Source organism: Anas platyrhynchos, chromosome 14, assembly GCF_047663525.1.
Source record: "Anas platyrhynchos isolate ZD024472 breed Pekin duck chromosome 14, IASCAAS_PekinDuck_T2T, whole genome shotgun sequence".
NCBI classification, from domain to species: Eukaryota; Metazoa; Chordata; class Aves; order Anseriformes; family Anatidae; genus Anas; species Anas platyrhynchos.
In genome coordinates this window covers 3,939,252-3,955,950 of record NC_092600.1, presented here as the reverse complement: position 1 = coordinate 3,955,950, position 16,699 = coordinate 3,939,252, and the positions used below count along the sequence as shown (strand labels likewise).

At 37.7% G+C, this 16,699-nt stretch overlaps 2 long non-coding RNA genes across 2 annotated transcripts in view; one reads left to right on the top strand and one right to left on the bottom strand.

Moving 5' to 3' along the window:
- LOC110352569 (uncharacterized) overlaps positions 1 to 10,941 on the bottom strand; it is a 67,973-nt gene extending 57,032 nt beyond the window's left edge. The window contains exon 1 of the long non-coding RNA XR_005269365.2: positions 10,703 to 10,941. This is a non-coding gene — a long non-coding RNA (uncharacterized lncRNA). The remainder of the gene's footprint in view (positions 1 to 10,702) is intronic.
- Positions 10,942 to 11,970: 1,029 nt separating this feature from the next.
- On the top strand, positions 11,971 to 15,313 carry LOC110352567 (uncharacterized). The gene is made up of 2 exons (XR_002401697.4): positions 11,971 to 12,464; positions 14,155 to 15,313. It is a non-coding gene; the product is annotated as an uncharacterized lncRNA (long non-coding RNA).
- The last annotated feature ends 1,386 nt before the right edge of the window (positions 15,314 to 16,699 follow it).

Below are 16,699 nucleotides of genomic sequence, written 5' to 3'. Positions count from 1 at the left end.
CATCCAGGTTGTTTCTCTTTTCCTTTCCTTTTTGCTGAAAGAACAGAATGCACATCAGGATCAAAGTGATCACCTGGGCCTTGTTGGCATGCTGGTGACATACCCAAGAGCTGACAGACCCGAATTTATGCACACAGCCTGTGCCTGGCAGTGAACTGTGCAAGCACGTGCCCCAAGACCAAACTCTCAGAGCACAAAAGAAGTGGTTCAACTAAACAGCAAACAGCAACAGCATCAGCCTCATTGAGGATTTACACATAATCATGTCCTACACCACAAAACAAAGCTCACTCCAATGCCTTAACAGAAGAGGCCTAACCCAAGCAACCTCATCAGGAGTTTCCTCCTGATTTTGGCTCCTGACTGCACATGGGGCAAGCATCACGGCCTTTTATATATTGTGCTAGTGTAAGGCACAATACTAACTTTACCCTTCTGATTTACACGCTAAATAAGATGTAATAAACTAAGTTTTCAACTCAGTTTGTGGTTTCCTTTGTTTTGGATTAAATTTTTATATTTGCTTTAAAAATAGTTTATACTTGCATTAATATTACAGAAAAAGCTGATTAAATTGCAATACAATTTTCACTAGTTTACTTCTAAAGGCTTTCAGAAATAAAGCAGCAAAAAGCCACCGTCTTTCTAGGCCGCAGATTTCCGCTGTCAGGGTATATGTTCACATCCCTGAACAACATCCAGAATTTCCTATTCTGCTAGAAGAAATGTTAAAATAAGCAGACACGTAAGGTAAGCTTAGTACCCCTAGAGGGAAAAAAAGGAAGCTTGGGTTGCCTTTAAGTATCATCTATTTCTACGAAAAGATTAACTAATGCTCCAGAACTATGAAAGTTTCATCTTAGCATCTTTTTCTTACACCAAACTTCAGAGTAAAGTAGAGCATGCCTTTGAATGGAGCAATGCATGTACATGCATTGGCACAGAAAATACAAATGCTTTTGTCTTTGGTAACTGGGTAGCAAAGGAAAATCAAGTGCTTAATGGTTGCAAGATTCACGAGGAAGCATGTGGAAAGCTAAATAAGGCCAAGATCATCTTTCTCTCATGAAGATATACAGGTTAAAATTGATTACTGCTGTTTTGTTATAAAGACAAAGGGCTAAAATAGATGGCCCTCAGTTCCTGAGAGTTCCTTTATATTCAGTGCAGCCTTCAGCAATTTTAATTAACATGTTAGTCTTTAGCAGCTTATCATTTTCTAGTGTCACAGATGATCTCCACATGCAATCTTTCTTATTCAAGTGAAAAGTCACTTGTGTCTTGAAATAAATGTGCTATGGAAAATAAAATAGGGAGGAAACCTACTACAGAAACTAAAAGTTAATGAAGTACTGAATATTACTGGCAAGTAGTCCACAAACCCCCAAATGTCAGACCAGCAAGGAAATAACTTTAAGTAGTATAATCAAAATCTTGCCAGCAGCAAACAGAAAAACATCCCTCTTCTCTGAGATAATTTGCCTAGGGAAGGAAAGGAAATACAGTATTTCTGTAAGCAAAGGCACTATCAAATATCTCCTCAGCACCAGGGACTGTATCCACCTGACTTCTGTTCATGGCTTCCCATTAAATTATCTAGTAAAATTCAATATCTCAATCCATATCATGCAGGTGGCTCTAGGACCTGAGCCTAGAGTACATGAAGATTGCCTAATGCTCCAGGAGAGCTCTGTTTGTCACAGCACAACTTCAGCCATAAAAGCACATCTTTGAACAGCAGAGCTTTCTTAGGGCTCAGCACCAGGCAACAAAACAAGTCCCACAGGAATGGAGGATTACCCAAGATCTTCCTCCCATCTTCTGCTCTAATGCAGCAGAGCCAGCTTGACTGCAAGAACTGGAGCAGGTTGATCATTTTAATATTATATTGCACTCTGCTACATGAATTCCTCCTCAGAGGAACAGACTGTGAAAGAAAATGACCCATATCAGCACATCTGAACTCGGTGCTTGCAGGAAGGCATAGTGCAGAGATTAGGAGCATCTAAAGGAAGGGCAGGAGAGGAGTGGAGCCAGAGGTACAGTAAAGATACAGCTGGCAGCTGAGAGAAGGGAAATCCTATGCATCTTAGGGTTATTGCCAAATTCAGATTAGAGAGACAACCAGCAGGTCAAGATGGTCATGAATAATCAGTTCTATTTCAGATTTGCAGCAGTTAATACACGTTTCTGACTATGAGCTCCTTCACTTGTACACTTCCCAATCCTTTTCTATTCCCAGCACATCACACATCATCAAGGATCATGTCATCAGAAAGGAATTAGCCTCATTCCCAAGAGCTTTGGCACTAGATCACCTCATCAACAAGAGATGGACAAACTAGAGATAGTTCAGAGAAGTGCAGTAAGAATTGAGACAGAGGGGGACTGTCTTATTAAAGATTAAAAGAGCTAAATCTGTGTATCTTGGTTCAGTGGCAGTGTCAGGGGAGCACAGATTAACTATGAAGTTTTTTAGGGCATAAAAATGAAAAATGGGGATTTAGATTGTAAAAAAGGATGTGTATAACTAGAACAAGTGAAAAGCAAAAATAAAGGATCTTAAGGTGTTACTCTATCAGTTCAGAGTTTAGACTCAAACTTTTGTATAATCAGGATATACTTAATAGTTAAAGCATAGTATACAGTTGATTAAGTTGGCCTTCAAGAAAGCTACAATGAAGATTTATTTTAACACTGCATAAAAAGTCTTTATATTACTTGGTAAAAATCATAGCTGAACATATAAACATAGATCTCTTCCATGCAAAGAAGACTGCCATTTGTGTCATTGGACATCCTACCTAAGGCAGGGTAGTGCCTTCCTGTCTACTTTCTATTCAGAAGTTCAAGGTGAACATCAAAAAAGTCATAAGTATCTCCATTCCATACATTTCTTGTTCAATTTACTAAGGTTTGGATCAAAGCCTTTTCAAACAAAAAGGAAAAGCTTCCATCATTTAGTGAGTTTGAGTTAGGCTATAAGGCTATTCCTCATGAGCTAATTGAGTAATATAAAGGTGACAGATTGAGTAATTCACTGGTTTGGATTTTTTCCTGGGGGTCAGGACCCTGTGGCACAGTAAGAATCTCAGGCTATGCTAACTTCACTTTTAACATTAAAGTCTCAGACAAATGATTCTGAAATGATTACAAGAAGGCAGCCTTCAGAAAATATCTCAAACTCATGGCAAGCCTGCATCATCAAATATTCATTTTTAGTGTCTGTTCTATTTAAGTACATAACCATCAGTTTATGGGTCTTTTCCACAGAAAGGTTGCCTACTTTGCTTTTCCATTTAAAAACTGAGACCATTTATTGAGCTTTTAGCAGACTTCTGGTATTAAAACAGCACAGCATATATCACATATCATAAAATGTGTGATCAAAGGAGACTAGCTCCTACTAAAGTTTCTTTTCTTCTAATCTTCCCTCCTCAGGCAAAAACCTGCATGAATAGATAAGTTAGTCTCATGAGATAGATGAAATTTTGATAACAAAGCTAATGCTACACTGATACTCATTCAGGTTTTTCAAAATGCTTTTATGCAGTGTGATTAAAGAAAACAAGACCTTACTTTCTTCTGATATTCATGTATTTTTTTTTGCTAACAAAATAAAGGCAAGATCGTATCCTGTGTGTTTTTTGAAGTGCATGAAAAACATTATTATCAACTCCTGTAATGTTTAACAAGGGGAAAAAAATGTAGAGGTGGGAAATGGTCTTGTTTTGGATTGTGTACACAGATAAGCTAGTAAAATACAGCAAGGCAGCCCAGGATAGTCTATTTAATGTATTCTAATATGCAGCCAAAGAAAACCCACAATGAAAATGTGTTCATAAAGCTTCTGATACACTCAATTAACACAAGTGGCTAACGTGGCCTTTCTGTAGTTTGCTGAGGAATAGGGAGATGAACATTTTAGATATTCACTTGTTTCCTCGTGATTTTAAGAGACCTAAGAACTAGTCCAGAAACTGTAATGACATATTTTGCAAAACAGCTAGAAGATTTAGTGTTCTTTTAAGCACTAAGACATAAGGGACAAGACCATTGGACTTAAAATCCCTGCCAGCAGCTTTAATGAATAAATAAATGCAAGCCTTTTTGCTGTTACCATACCAACATGAGCCAAGGATGATTTTTTTTTTTCCTACATATGGACATGCAGAAAAAAACATTTACTTAAAATAATTACATTAGCTTTCTACTAGCTGGGAGGAAATACCTCTATTTGTCTCATGAGTTATAAAAACAAAAAAAAAATAAATCTGACTTTCCTTCAAGAAAAACTTTGTACATTTAAGGAAATTTTCTATGGAAGCAAACTGGAGAATAGTGGGTGGTGGGTGTCAAGGCTAGGAATTGTCTCACAAATGCTGCATGGTGGGCTCTCCACTGGCTCATGCCCAGCACCCAGACTGCAACTACTACCCAAAGCAGGTCCAAAGCAAAATTAACAGCTAAACTAGAAAGCTCAGATTAACAGACTGCAAGGAAAGCTATCTTTTAAAGAGGATTTGCACTAATTATATAAAGTATCAAAAAGACATTCAGAAAATAATAGAGTTTAAAGCCTTAAGATTAATATGTACACTGATCCTGAACTTCTCACTATCCTGAATTCCCACAGAAAAATGCACTCAGGATGCCTAGTAAAGACAAAACATGGTTATTTTATGGAGATGATTACTTGGTGACGAATTACTTAGAGTTCCCTTCCACACTAGTGTAAATCACTAGTGAAGTAAATAGCAAAATCAATAACCAGGAAAGCTGGTCTCATTTTTGTAATTAAGGAAACAGACAGAATCCATACATAATTGGTTCCTAGCAATCAGAGGGGTAATTGCAGTCTGCCTGCCTTATTGCTCCTATGAGCTCATTCCTATGCAGGTGCAAAAGAATGCCTCTCTCTCTCTCTCTCTCTATATATATATATTCATTTTAACCTGCTGTTATAGGGATTCTGCAAAATACCTTATATTCATATACACAGTTTATAGACTCATGCATTTTTTAGCTCACTGAACTCACATTAACTACTGACGTTAGAAATACACTTCTTTTAGGCAGAGGATTGTTTAGTAGAAATTTATCTTGGACATATTCATACAAACATGTCCCCCAGTGGAAACCAGGCAGTGCACATGTTACTCTGGTGGCAGAGTTCAGCTGTATGTGATTTTATAGCTCTGTGTAACAGAGATGTCTATGAGAAGAAAATGCATCCCGGAGGGAATGAGCAGGGTCAAAAGGAGATGTGATAAAAGCATGCTCTTTTTAGAGCAGGCTGAGAAAAGACATTTTTGCCACAGTGTCAAAGGAAAAAATAGTTTCCCTTTTCCAGTGGGTGCTCAGGACCCAAGCACAGAGATAGGCTTGACTGCATTGACTCCACTGACACTCTCAAGCCCCATGAGGAAACAAGCAAAACAGTTTAAATAACCCACTGAAGACAGTTTCACAGCATTTCAAAAAAAAAAAAAAAAATCTATTTCAAATACTGAACAATCAGTGACAAATCAAAATCTCAGATATTAGCAACATGAAACCTCCTGAGCTCTTATAAAGTGTTCCAAAATCAGCTTCACAGATGTGCTTAGCTAGTGCTCCTACACACCTCAAAAAAGACTGTTTCATGTTTTGATAAATTCAAACTAAATCTTGTAACAAAAACAAAATTTCTCTGCAAAAACATCCTGCCTTCACCAAAATTGTATTTTGGGGAATCAATAAATTCTCATACACAAAATTCTAAATATTTGACAAGCATCACCTATAGCATATACATTCTTGGATGACCATTCTGCTCTTCTCACAATGAAGAATTTTTCTTCCTTCTCAGTCTATAGAGAAAGGAGACAATTTATTGAAATATTGATCCTACTTAATGAGAGTTTTGCTATCTGACCTTGCTGAAGTCAATCCTTTCCTACAACTTTAAAATTAAAAATGCAGTAAGGTTACGCAGAGCTGATTTTCCTAATGGCTCCTTTCCACAGGCAAGGCTTGTGGAATAATTCTTACACTGTTGCAGTGATCCACTCCTTACCACAGAAAAAAACAAGGTGACTTGCAGACTTGTACATGATTCTTCTGAGGCACACTTGAGCACCAGTGCAGCTTGGGGAGGTATCGTGGATATTTCTCCACCTCCTCCCTTTTTTAACTTTGTCTTCAAGTCATAAGTGAGTAATTATATAGTTCCCACAGAAATAAAAGCTCCACGGAGAGTGTAATTTAATGATGGCAAAGGGGTGGTGATGGGGAGAAATGAATACAAAAGTGCTCAGCTGTTTTCCCCATATGGTTGTCACTGCAGGTTTATCACTTAAAGTAGAAATAAAAGGTACAGTGGAGAACATGTTGTATTATAACAAAGAAGCCAAATCCCACCTTCTGTACTGCATCAAGCCACGTTACTCTGAGGCCACATAATCCCAGCCTAAGGGGATCTCCAACTGATGGACCAAATCTACATGAGGAATTCTTAGGCCCAGGCTGGTTCTAAAACCCACGAAAACCCACAAATCAAAGCAGAGCCAGAGTCCTTGTGGAACAGTGGAAATCAAGCAAGTATTTTTAGGATGGAGTCCAAAATCTACTGCTGTTTCAATCTTGTTTTGAAAAGTGTTACACTTTATAGAGTTTAAACCAAGCTACAGATACATAATGCAACCATAAAACTAACTATTAAGACATAAACAAGATTCTAAGAGAAATGTTTTATTAAATTGTCCAGTCCTGCCCTTACAGCTAAAATCCACCAGATGGCTCAGTGGATGGGAGACTTGTTTCACACACACACAAAAAAAATTAAGATTTCAGCCTCACAACATTAAAATATTTATTACCCAGGAAGATAGGAAACCAAAGACACATGAAAAAACACAGCCTTGCATCACCAAAGCCCAGACATACCTGCTTACCACGGGCACTCTGGTAAGAAGACCACATAAAATGTGGTTGTGCAAAAACCTGTCCTTGCTCCCATAACTTCCCATTCTGAAGCTGTTTACACAGAACCTCAGAATTTGTTTCCTTATCCTGTCTAAACAAATATGCAAGCAATTGCATGATTTCTCTAGTAGTTTGATAAGAATTTTGGTTTGAAAAGCTGGTAAAGAAACTCCTGTAACTTAAACATGGAATTTTTCCTTTAAGAGCAGGAACACTTCATAAAAAAAGCAGCATTTTCCTATATGCAAGCAATAAAAAAACACTTCAATTCAATAGTTACGAATATTACATTATGGTGGTTGTGAGCAGTTTTGAAGAGCATGGTTTTGAATCTCAGCAATAAATCAAAGCCCACAGTGTGAAAGGAAAACAGAATCCACTATTGTAAAGGAATAAACCACAGAATGAGGGATGGATATGCAGAAGGGATTAGCTTGTAGCTTTCAGGTAACAAGTAACCTGCCTCACTTCGCTGTAAGGAATTAAACAGAACATAAATGCTAACTGGGGAAAAAGTGGAAGAATACATTAAGAGTTATGGTATAGTTCACGTGGACTTGCATTCATTGTTCTTGACGGACACGTATAAAATCATAATCTTCAGTAATAGCACAGCTGTAGGGAAACATGTAATATCCATGTGGAGAAGGACAATGCTTATGGGTCCTAAAAATGCTACTGAATGTGGAAACAAAGATGTGAAAACTAATTACAAAAGTCATTGAAAAAATATCCACTTTGTACTAATAGCCTGTCCTGCTGATAAAAAAAAAAAAAAAAAGTGACAGCTGCGCCTCTTTATGTTGTTTTGCGTAAAAAGAAAAAAACAGAAAAACACCCTGCACCAATAGTGAATAGGGGACATTCCTCAATCTGTGCTTTCTATAGCCTTTAATTAATCTTCTCCTATCCAGAAAAGTTTACAATATGTTTCTGGAAAAATATACATCTAGGATGGCATTAAAACTTTACACTGAGCTGTAAGAGCTCTGTTAGCTTCACAAAAGCAAATTTTGTTCATATTTTATCTTTCCTAGCCATAGACAAGCCCCTGTACTTATAATGAATGAGTGTTTTTGTTCAAAGTGTACTTTATTGATTAGCCACTTATTCAAGAGCATCATCAGAAACTCATCTACTTATTAATTTCAGCTTTATAGGTTATCTCAACACTCTCCCCTAGACACTAGTTCTTCCTCAGGCATATCTGTCATTTCTGTCAAGAGTACCTCCAATTAATTGGTGAGAGAAGCTAGGAAGCACTGACTCTACAAAAGTGACTTTGGCATGGATTTATGAATTGCGGTAGATATATATAAAATAATGAACAGCAAAGCAGAGGTAAATTGATGCTCCTTGCACCAGGTTATGGTAGCATGGACACAGTCTACAAAAAATGAAACGCAGAACAAAGAAAGTATTAAAAAGAAATAGTACATTACACGGTGCAAAACTAGACTAAGGTTCTTATACACAGTGAGGGCAGAAGTTTAGAAAGATTAGAAGTGTTAGGCAATGTTAACTAAGCAGAGAAAAAGCATCAGAGTTCATTGGTTCTGGGAACATAATGAGGAGAAGGAACAGCTTATTAAACATTGTATTACAGCATACACTCGGCCACGTGGAGATTTGTTCAAATATCATCCCCACTGAGCACACAGCCAGGTCAATACAAGTACACTCTGGAGCATTTACTGCAGTTCATAAGACTGAAGTCAAGTTCAAGACCTGACCACAAGCTGAGGTTCAATGCTCATCTCACTATGCCAACTCCTGCAGATGTAGGGCAGAGACACATAAAACTAGAAGACCAGGGAGACACCCTGAGCTTGCACAACAACATCCCGATGATTCAGGATCAATCTCCTGATCTTCCCCTTCGCTGCTGACAGCCCCAACAGTCCCCAGAGCAGCACAGACCCACTAAACCCCAGAACAGCAAGAGCAGAAAGATAAGCAGTACAATGATTAGTAGCCTTCTGTTCTGTACTCAAAATACAGAAATGAATATAAAGCCCTACTGGGTTATTTATTTATTTAAAAAAATATTTTTTAATTTTTTAAATCCCACTGGAGGTCAAGTTTTTTTTTTTGTTTGTTTGTTTCTTTGTTTCTCATAAAAGGACACCAAAACAAACAAACAATGCTTAAGATGTCACAGCTATAAGGATTAAGTTATGGCAGCATACAAAGGTGGCCCTCTAAAACACTTGATAGATGAAGAAATGTAAGACAGTTGACAGCTGGATAACTATCTTTTTCTTGCACAGTATCACTGCATTATCACCCAGTGCTTTGTGAAGCAGCTTTTCGGACTGGCTATGCATTGCAGATGTTTTAATGCTTCTCAGGCTGTTAACCCTCTCAGTTACTTACTCATCTGAGCATCAACAAGAACTAGAACATACTGCTTTGAGAATTCAATAAATTAATTTATGATTATGAATAGTACCCTCACTGAATCTAGGAAGTTAATGAAAAGGAAAGGAAAAAGTACCTCTCGTAAGGCTTCTTTTATAGGAGCCTTTTAACATAGGCAAATATAGGATAATTATTCTAATTAATTTTATCTCTATTTAATACTGGCTCCAGCAGCTCTCATTTGTTCCCTGCACCTGAGGAAAGCCACAAAGGGCAATGAAACACCTCCTAGGCCCTCAAGTCCAGGTCCTAGCCACAGCAGGCAACCACTTACATTACTGCTTCTATAAATTAAGCTTATGTTAACATTTTTGTTGGAAGCCTTGGTTCAGGACATCATCCCTCAAAACCTTTTCCTCCTTTAAAAACCCGGAGTTGCATTTAACCAATTGAAGAGATCTGTGCTCAATTGAGAGGATAGAGACTCTTTTGACCACCCAGAAACTCAGTAGCCTACACCCTGCATCTTTGAGTTGAAGATAATTTTGCATTTAAGCTATCAAACCTCTTCCTGTTCCTCGGCAGCTTACTATTTTCTCCTTTAACATCACCCTTGGCTTCTTTGAAGTTATATTTTAGGAAAATACAAAACAGCAAAAACCTGAAACCAAACTAACCTCAAGTTCTTTTATTCATTCCCATGAGAGGAAAAAAACAACAACAAAAAATTTTAGGACAAACTAAACCTAGCAATTTCGCACCTGGTAAGCCTGCTTCTTTTAACACTAATCCAAATCACTTGTTACCATTAAATGTGCACTTCTACTTTCATCATACACAAGTTGTTATTAACAATTTTTAATAACACTTGCACTTCCAAACACCAAACAAATAAGTAAACATTCAAACTATTTTTCTTTCCTGTGAAAAATATTCCTGCACTTCCCTTAGCACTTGCAGTAGTCCAGAAATGTTTAAGGTCTACAGCATACAGTACTTTAGCACCCATGTGAACCAGCAGAGCCTAGAAAACTTTGCACTTAATTCATTGAAAATTTGTCATATTACAGCATCACACTAGATACTGTCCTCCCACAACATTTTAACTCAAGACTGGTAAGGATTTTGCTTAACAGAAACACTCACTCAGCCATTACTTCCTAATACAAGAGGACCCCAGGCCAGTACTTCAAAAGAGGAATGCTTTTCTCCAAAGCAAAACTTCTGCAAAGATCAAAATACCTTTAAACTAAACTCAGGCTTTATTACAACATAAATCGTGATAATTCACTTTTTAAGCAGCAAAAAGAAAATCAAACCATATCAGAGGAGAAAGAAAAAAAGATGGGCTCCCAGCCAGCTCTGGGCTACTTACCTAGTCCATGACATGGCAGTGCCTCCATGCTCAGGGCAGCACTAAACACCCACAGAAGCTTCAGCTTGTTTGTGCATCACCCCCAAAACAGTCCCTGCCCCAGGAGGCTCTTTAAAAGCAATAGCACAAAGACTGGCAAGAGGCAGAAGAAGTACCCACAAGTCCCAGATGGGACAGCTGCCTTTATCAAAGTTAGTCATTGGTGACTTCTCTATAGCTGAAGGACGCTTTATGGGCTTGAAGAAGGTTAAAAAATAACTCAGAAACTTTTATTAAAACAATGTCTTGGCAGTTCCCATGTTCTATTTAAGGTATACGTGTACATCTTAGTCTGCTCAAGCTGAGACTTCAAAGAGCTCGTCAAGCAGAGGGAAATGGCAATATAGATATTATGGAATAGAAATAAGCTCTTTTGAAAAAACCCAAACCATCGTGCATCAGATGATTGAGTCTCCTCATTCCTGAGGAGTGAAGCTGCAACGTGTTTAAGGAACACAAGGCCATCCATGGCATGGTTTTGAGGGCTTAATTTAGAAATCCACTAATTTGTGAAAATGTAGGCACTTTGAAGGAAAATATACAATAAATGTTACAGTGTGAGCTTATAGTGAAAATTGCATAATTTAACTTTAATGAAAGCTTTATTACACAATATGTGATATAGCAGCATGCGACAATATTGCAAAAAGGCTATTCCAAAAATTCAATGCTACACGCTGTTCCTATTGTGTCTTAAAGCTGATAAAAAAACTAATGTCAAGTTCTTCTAATTTTTCATTTATTAGCGGGAAGAGGGCCCCAGGGCAGGAAAAGCTGTTTGGAGGCTGGCACGTGAGTCAAAGGCATTCTCCAAGCTGCAGCAGGCTGTTCAGTAGCTGCAGCTGGCAGGTAACCAAGTCCTGACATGCTTTAAGTAACCAATGTAGTTGTAAAAAAGAAAATGATAGCTGAAAATTAGACCAGACATTCTGCTTCATGGCCTCAATCAACAAATCATTTAAAGACGTATTTAAATCCCAATCTTTAATCTTTTAATTAAGCATGCGCTTAAGTGTTTTGTTGTCGAATTTATGCTATCTGACTTTATCCCTGTAATTAAAAATCTGCTCTAAAAGGGGCTGTGAGGGGTAGGATTTTGTAGTAAAGTACAAGAGGCTGATGATGATTATTGTTGTTGGGGGTGGGGTAGGGAGAGGCGAGGAGGAGGAGGATAAGCTGTAATAAAAGCATACAAATGAATAATTGAATTAAGTTTTCTATACCTCAGGGGAAACTATTAGAACGGTTTTCCCACTGAGATTGCTGCATGTTTAGTGGCTGTAACATTACCTTCCCTTTCCTCACCCGCTGAAGCAAACAACGATATTCAGACCCAGGCTTTTTCACATTGTGTCCTTCCCAGTATTGCTGATGCTGTAGAGCTCCCTGGCACATGGAGTACAAAAAGCCTGAGTTCCTCTGTCTGTAGCTGACTGGCAGGCACAGGGAACCTGTAGGGCTTGTACTTTCCTGATGCGCAATTAGAGCCAGTGGGCTGGAAACAGATGGTTATGCTATGGTAAAATTACTGGCGTAAGATGTAAACAGTTCCATCCAAGCTATATTTTGTTTCTGTGCGCAGAGGCAAAAAGGAAAAACTGGGATAGAGCCCAAACTGGGTTTGTTTGCAGCATTCTCAAGGATTTTCTCCAGCGCAATTGCACCTAGGCAGTGGCTCTGTGCAGGTTTTGGGGAGGAAGGGAAGTGGGGTATTTACTCAGAGGTGGGTACAAGCAATAAAAATAACAGGAATGGTTCTGAGCAGGGTAGTAATTCTTTCTCCTAAATTATAAATTATTCAAAGCTGGGAGCACAGTTAGCTCTGCTTTTATCACATTGCCTTTATGATGAACTCAACCAAGTTTATGGTTTTAGCAACAAAATGGTCAAATTATTACAGAGAAAGGTAGAAAGCAAAGAAATGTGATTCTAATAATTTATTCTTTTGACCCAAATTCTCCATGACAATACATTTCTCTAACTTGTAGTGGAGTATAAATTCAATTACACTACTGTATAAGCTTAAATACTGCTTCCTGGCTGATCAAACAGCAGCTACAGCAAGAAATAAATGGATAAAATACACAGGCATACAGAAATGTCATCTATCACAAACATGACCGTTTGCATTTTGAAAAGCTTTCAACTTGGTCAACTTTTGATTGCTGCTTCTTTAATTGCCTTAATTGGGCGCTTTCCTCTGGTGTATGTTGGTGTCTTTCCTAGCTGCAGAGGCAAGGAAATCTTGTCATTTTCATGGGAACAAATGTTTATCTTGTACTGCCCCAGAGCACATCATTTTTGTCTAGGTTTCCTTTCCTTTTTTTTTTTTCCCCTGATGATTAGTCTCCATGTGGTTGATTATTTTATGCTTTCAGTTTCTACATGAGGTACGGTGGATGATAACAAAATAGTTATTTAGATATTAGTAATATAAATATAGAAGAAAATCTATTGTAACTAAAACAAAAGTTCCAAAATGACCTTCTATATTTTAATTTATTTATTTAGTAAAGACAGTTCATGAATATAAGAGGAGATTAGCAGATTAGCATGGAAACTATCACTCAGTCCAATGGATCCAACTGAAATGCAAGGGTCCCTATCTGGAAAATCTAACTTTGAAGGTTTGAAAGTTCAGTGGTGTTTCTATAAATCAGGCTTTTAATTTTAAGATTTCTATGCTGTTTATAAAGGCTTAGAATCAAAAAGTATTGTAATATTTTACTTGCTTAGGATCTTAATTTATTTTTAACTTACAGGAGCCATTTCATCATTTCATAATTGAATGACAGATAAATTAATAAATGAATGATCTTTTATATTCTGACCTATAATATTTTGCTAAAGTCTGCCACAGGCTTACAATTCCTAGAAACTTTTCTGTGGTGTTTTCCTCTTTATATGCACATGGACACAGTAATTAAATGTAAAAGTTTTACTTGCAAAATCAGGGATACAAAAATATACAACAATATTCTTTTCTTTAGGTCCTTCAACTTTATTCAGTTATAGAGTTTCCATTGTATTAGGCACTGAGATATTTGCTTCCATTTCAAGCAGCAAAAGCAAGGTTAGAAGGCAATTTTCAGTAAAATAACATTTACTAAGCATGCTTTATTTCTTAGTTGTATTTTATGAAGATTCTGTACTAACCTTTTTGAATGTTAAGATATTTCAAACTATTCAGGTTAAAAACTTAGTCTCTAATTGCCATCACGAATGAATATTCAGATAGTCTCAGACAAACTCCTGTCTCCATGACATTAAATATGAACCTGTAGGACTGGAAAGATCTTAGTTGAAATTTAGTGGCTGACTTCATTATTTTTATCTAAAATTAGTCAAATGTTTTTCCTCTCTCCACATTTTGCTACCTTTTTCTAATATATTACATCGTGTTTTTTTCCTAGATGAAAGCCTTCTTCATCTATTCTGCAGATATTCAAAGGAAGGCTCGTGCTTTCAGGGGGAAGCTGTTGCTCCTCAAGAGAAGGACAGCATTGCCAAGCAGGATATGGTGCTGCATTGGGAGTTACAAATGTTGCTGTCTCAGACTCAGAACAGAGCCTGAAGGAAAGTTAAAAATTCAGTAATTCCAAGAAACGAGGGGGATGTTGCACTGTCACAGCAAGCCCTGCAGATCCATGCAGGTCTCCAGCCCACCAGTCCCTTCTTACCTTCAGCCACCAGAACTCAGGCTTACACACTGCAATTTATATTGATTTTTCTCACCCTGAACTGTTGCTAATGAAAGGGGCTGGAAAACCTGGGCCACCCAAGGATTCTGTGTCCAAGATCAAAGTTCAGCATTCAGTTGCAGATGAGCAGACAGCTGGGGGTCTCCACACCATTCACCTGTCCTTTGCATCCACAGCAAATTTCTCAGCAACTCAGGCCCTTGACTTGGTATCATCTCTTGCAAGCAAAGGAAAGATCTCTTTGAAGTAGTCATTTCTTTTTCTCCCCTCTAAAAAGCAAACTTACTTTTCCAGAAATAGAACATTGCCCTCTGTAAACTTTTTGTTTGTTTGTTTCGCTCTTTGCTTCTTTTTCTTTCTTTCTCATGAGTTTGGGACAAATTTTTACAGTTGTCCTCAGATTTGAAACAGCTGTTGCCACACTGTGCTTTTTGTCATCTTTCAGAGGTTGTTGGAACATTATTTTTACATAAATATTTACTAAATTTAATGGTGGTTTAAAAGAGAAAAGGATGCTTGCTGAGTATTTCTATTTTTCTCCTTCTCATATTTATCTGGTGCTTGCCCAACCAACACTTTCCCAAAGCATGAGAATTGGTCCCTGTGATGAATCACCCTGTCTAACAAGGCTCAAAAGCCCTTCTATGCCATTAAATCAGCCTGATGATCCAGATTTCCTGCTATATTGTTCTGTGCTTCAGCTGAAAATAGGTGAAGTCAATAAAGTTAACCCAGACCTCCTGCATAAGAAAAGGTGATGTGGGGGATGGAGATGAAATTGTTCACACTCATGGCACTTCAGCACAAATCTGGAAGGTTTCTAATTCTTATCTTACTACCTTTATGAGTGTGCCTGAAACCAGACTGCCGCGACTGCCCACTTTCAGCACAGCAGAGCTTGTGGCTGCTTTGGCACCCAGGTTTGTTCTTCTTGTGCCTCGAATTGCAGAGGAATGGAAAACATCCTTGTTTGGGATCAGTGATACTGACATTGAGACTAATGGAGTTACTGCCAAGGAAAATACTCTTGTATGAAGGAGAAAATAAAACATGCATTTTAAAATAAAGCAGATTCCTGAATTTGACATGAAATAATTCTTGAGCAGCAGAATTAGAACAGGCAGTGCATGGTGCAGAACTGAGAGGGTAACTCTTCTGGAAAATAACTCTTCAGCTTATTTCTAAATTTCAGTGTTCTCCCTTAAATATATATATATACATGGAGGTAGTTTAAAAGAGAAATCTGCGTTTGACTCTAAGTAATTTATCTTTTCTTCTACTTATAGTTCCACATTTAAGAAAACAAAACAAAACAAACAACAACAACAACAAAAAAAAACAGGTGTTCACCTGAATACTGTTTGAATATGTTTGTCAGTGGAAGAAGTGGTAGGAGCTTGGGACTCCTCAAGTTGTAGATTTAAAGACACGCTCTAAAGAGCGTTCCTGAGATCTTCGGTACTGAACTGGAATGATTACATGACATAAAATATTGAGATTTTTCTAACTTAATTTCTCAGGTTTCCTGGATGATAACTTAAAATGACAGGTTTACACCTGCAAAAGTACACAGAGCTCTAGTGGGTACGCTGGCACTTCTGCTACTGGAAAGGTCAGAAGCTATTTGCAAGCAGAACTCAAAGTTCTCTCACTGGGCCTGGGGAGAGTGGGAGATGTGCTTGTCTGCAGCACTCAGAGGAGAGAGGAGTTAGTGCTATAACACAAGGGGCCAAAAAACCTATTGTTCTGTGGTGGAAGCTGCACTTTAAAAGCTCGAGGCTTTTAAATAGCCAGTGCTTTTTGCTTTTTCTCACATTTAACAAGGCCACGTCACAGGGAAATATTGCCTCTACTCTCTTCTTTTTGCATTAAATTAAATAAAATTAGGCCAGAGAAGTAGCTGGGACTTAGTCTATATTCACTTTAAAATGCTCATCTGAACTGGTCAGTTTTATTACTTCTTTTGCAATACATTTATAAATATGGTCACACAAAACACATCGCTGCTGGAACTGCTGAGAAGATTGTTTTCAAGAGTTAAGGAAGATGGGCAGGTGAAGGAATTAGTTATTAAAGCTGAGTACCAAAGAGGAGTGTAATAATTAAAAAGCTGAGGAATTACTTCAGTTGAAGTGGTTTTCTTTCCAGAGAAACAAGTATTCTCTTAAGAAAACCGATGATGAGCTGTTAAAAAGAAATAGAGCTCATCTGGTTTTGTGATTTTTTTTTTCCCTAATACAGTCCCTTTCAAGCAATT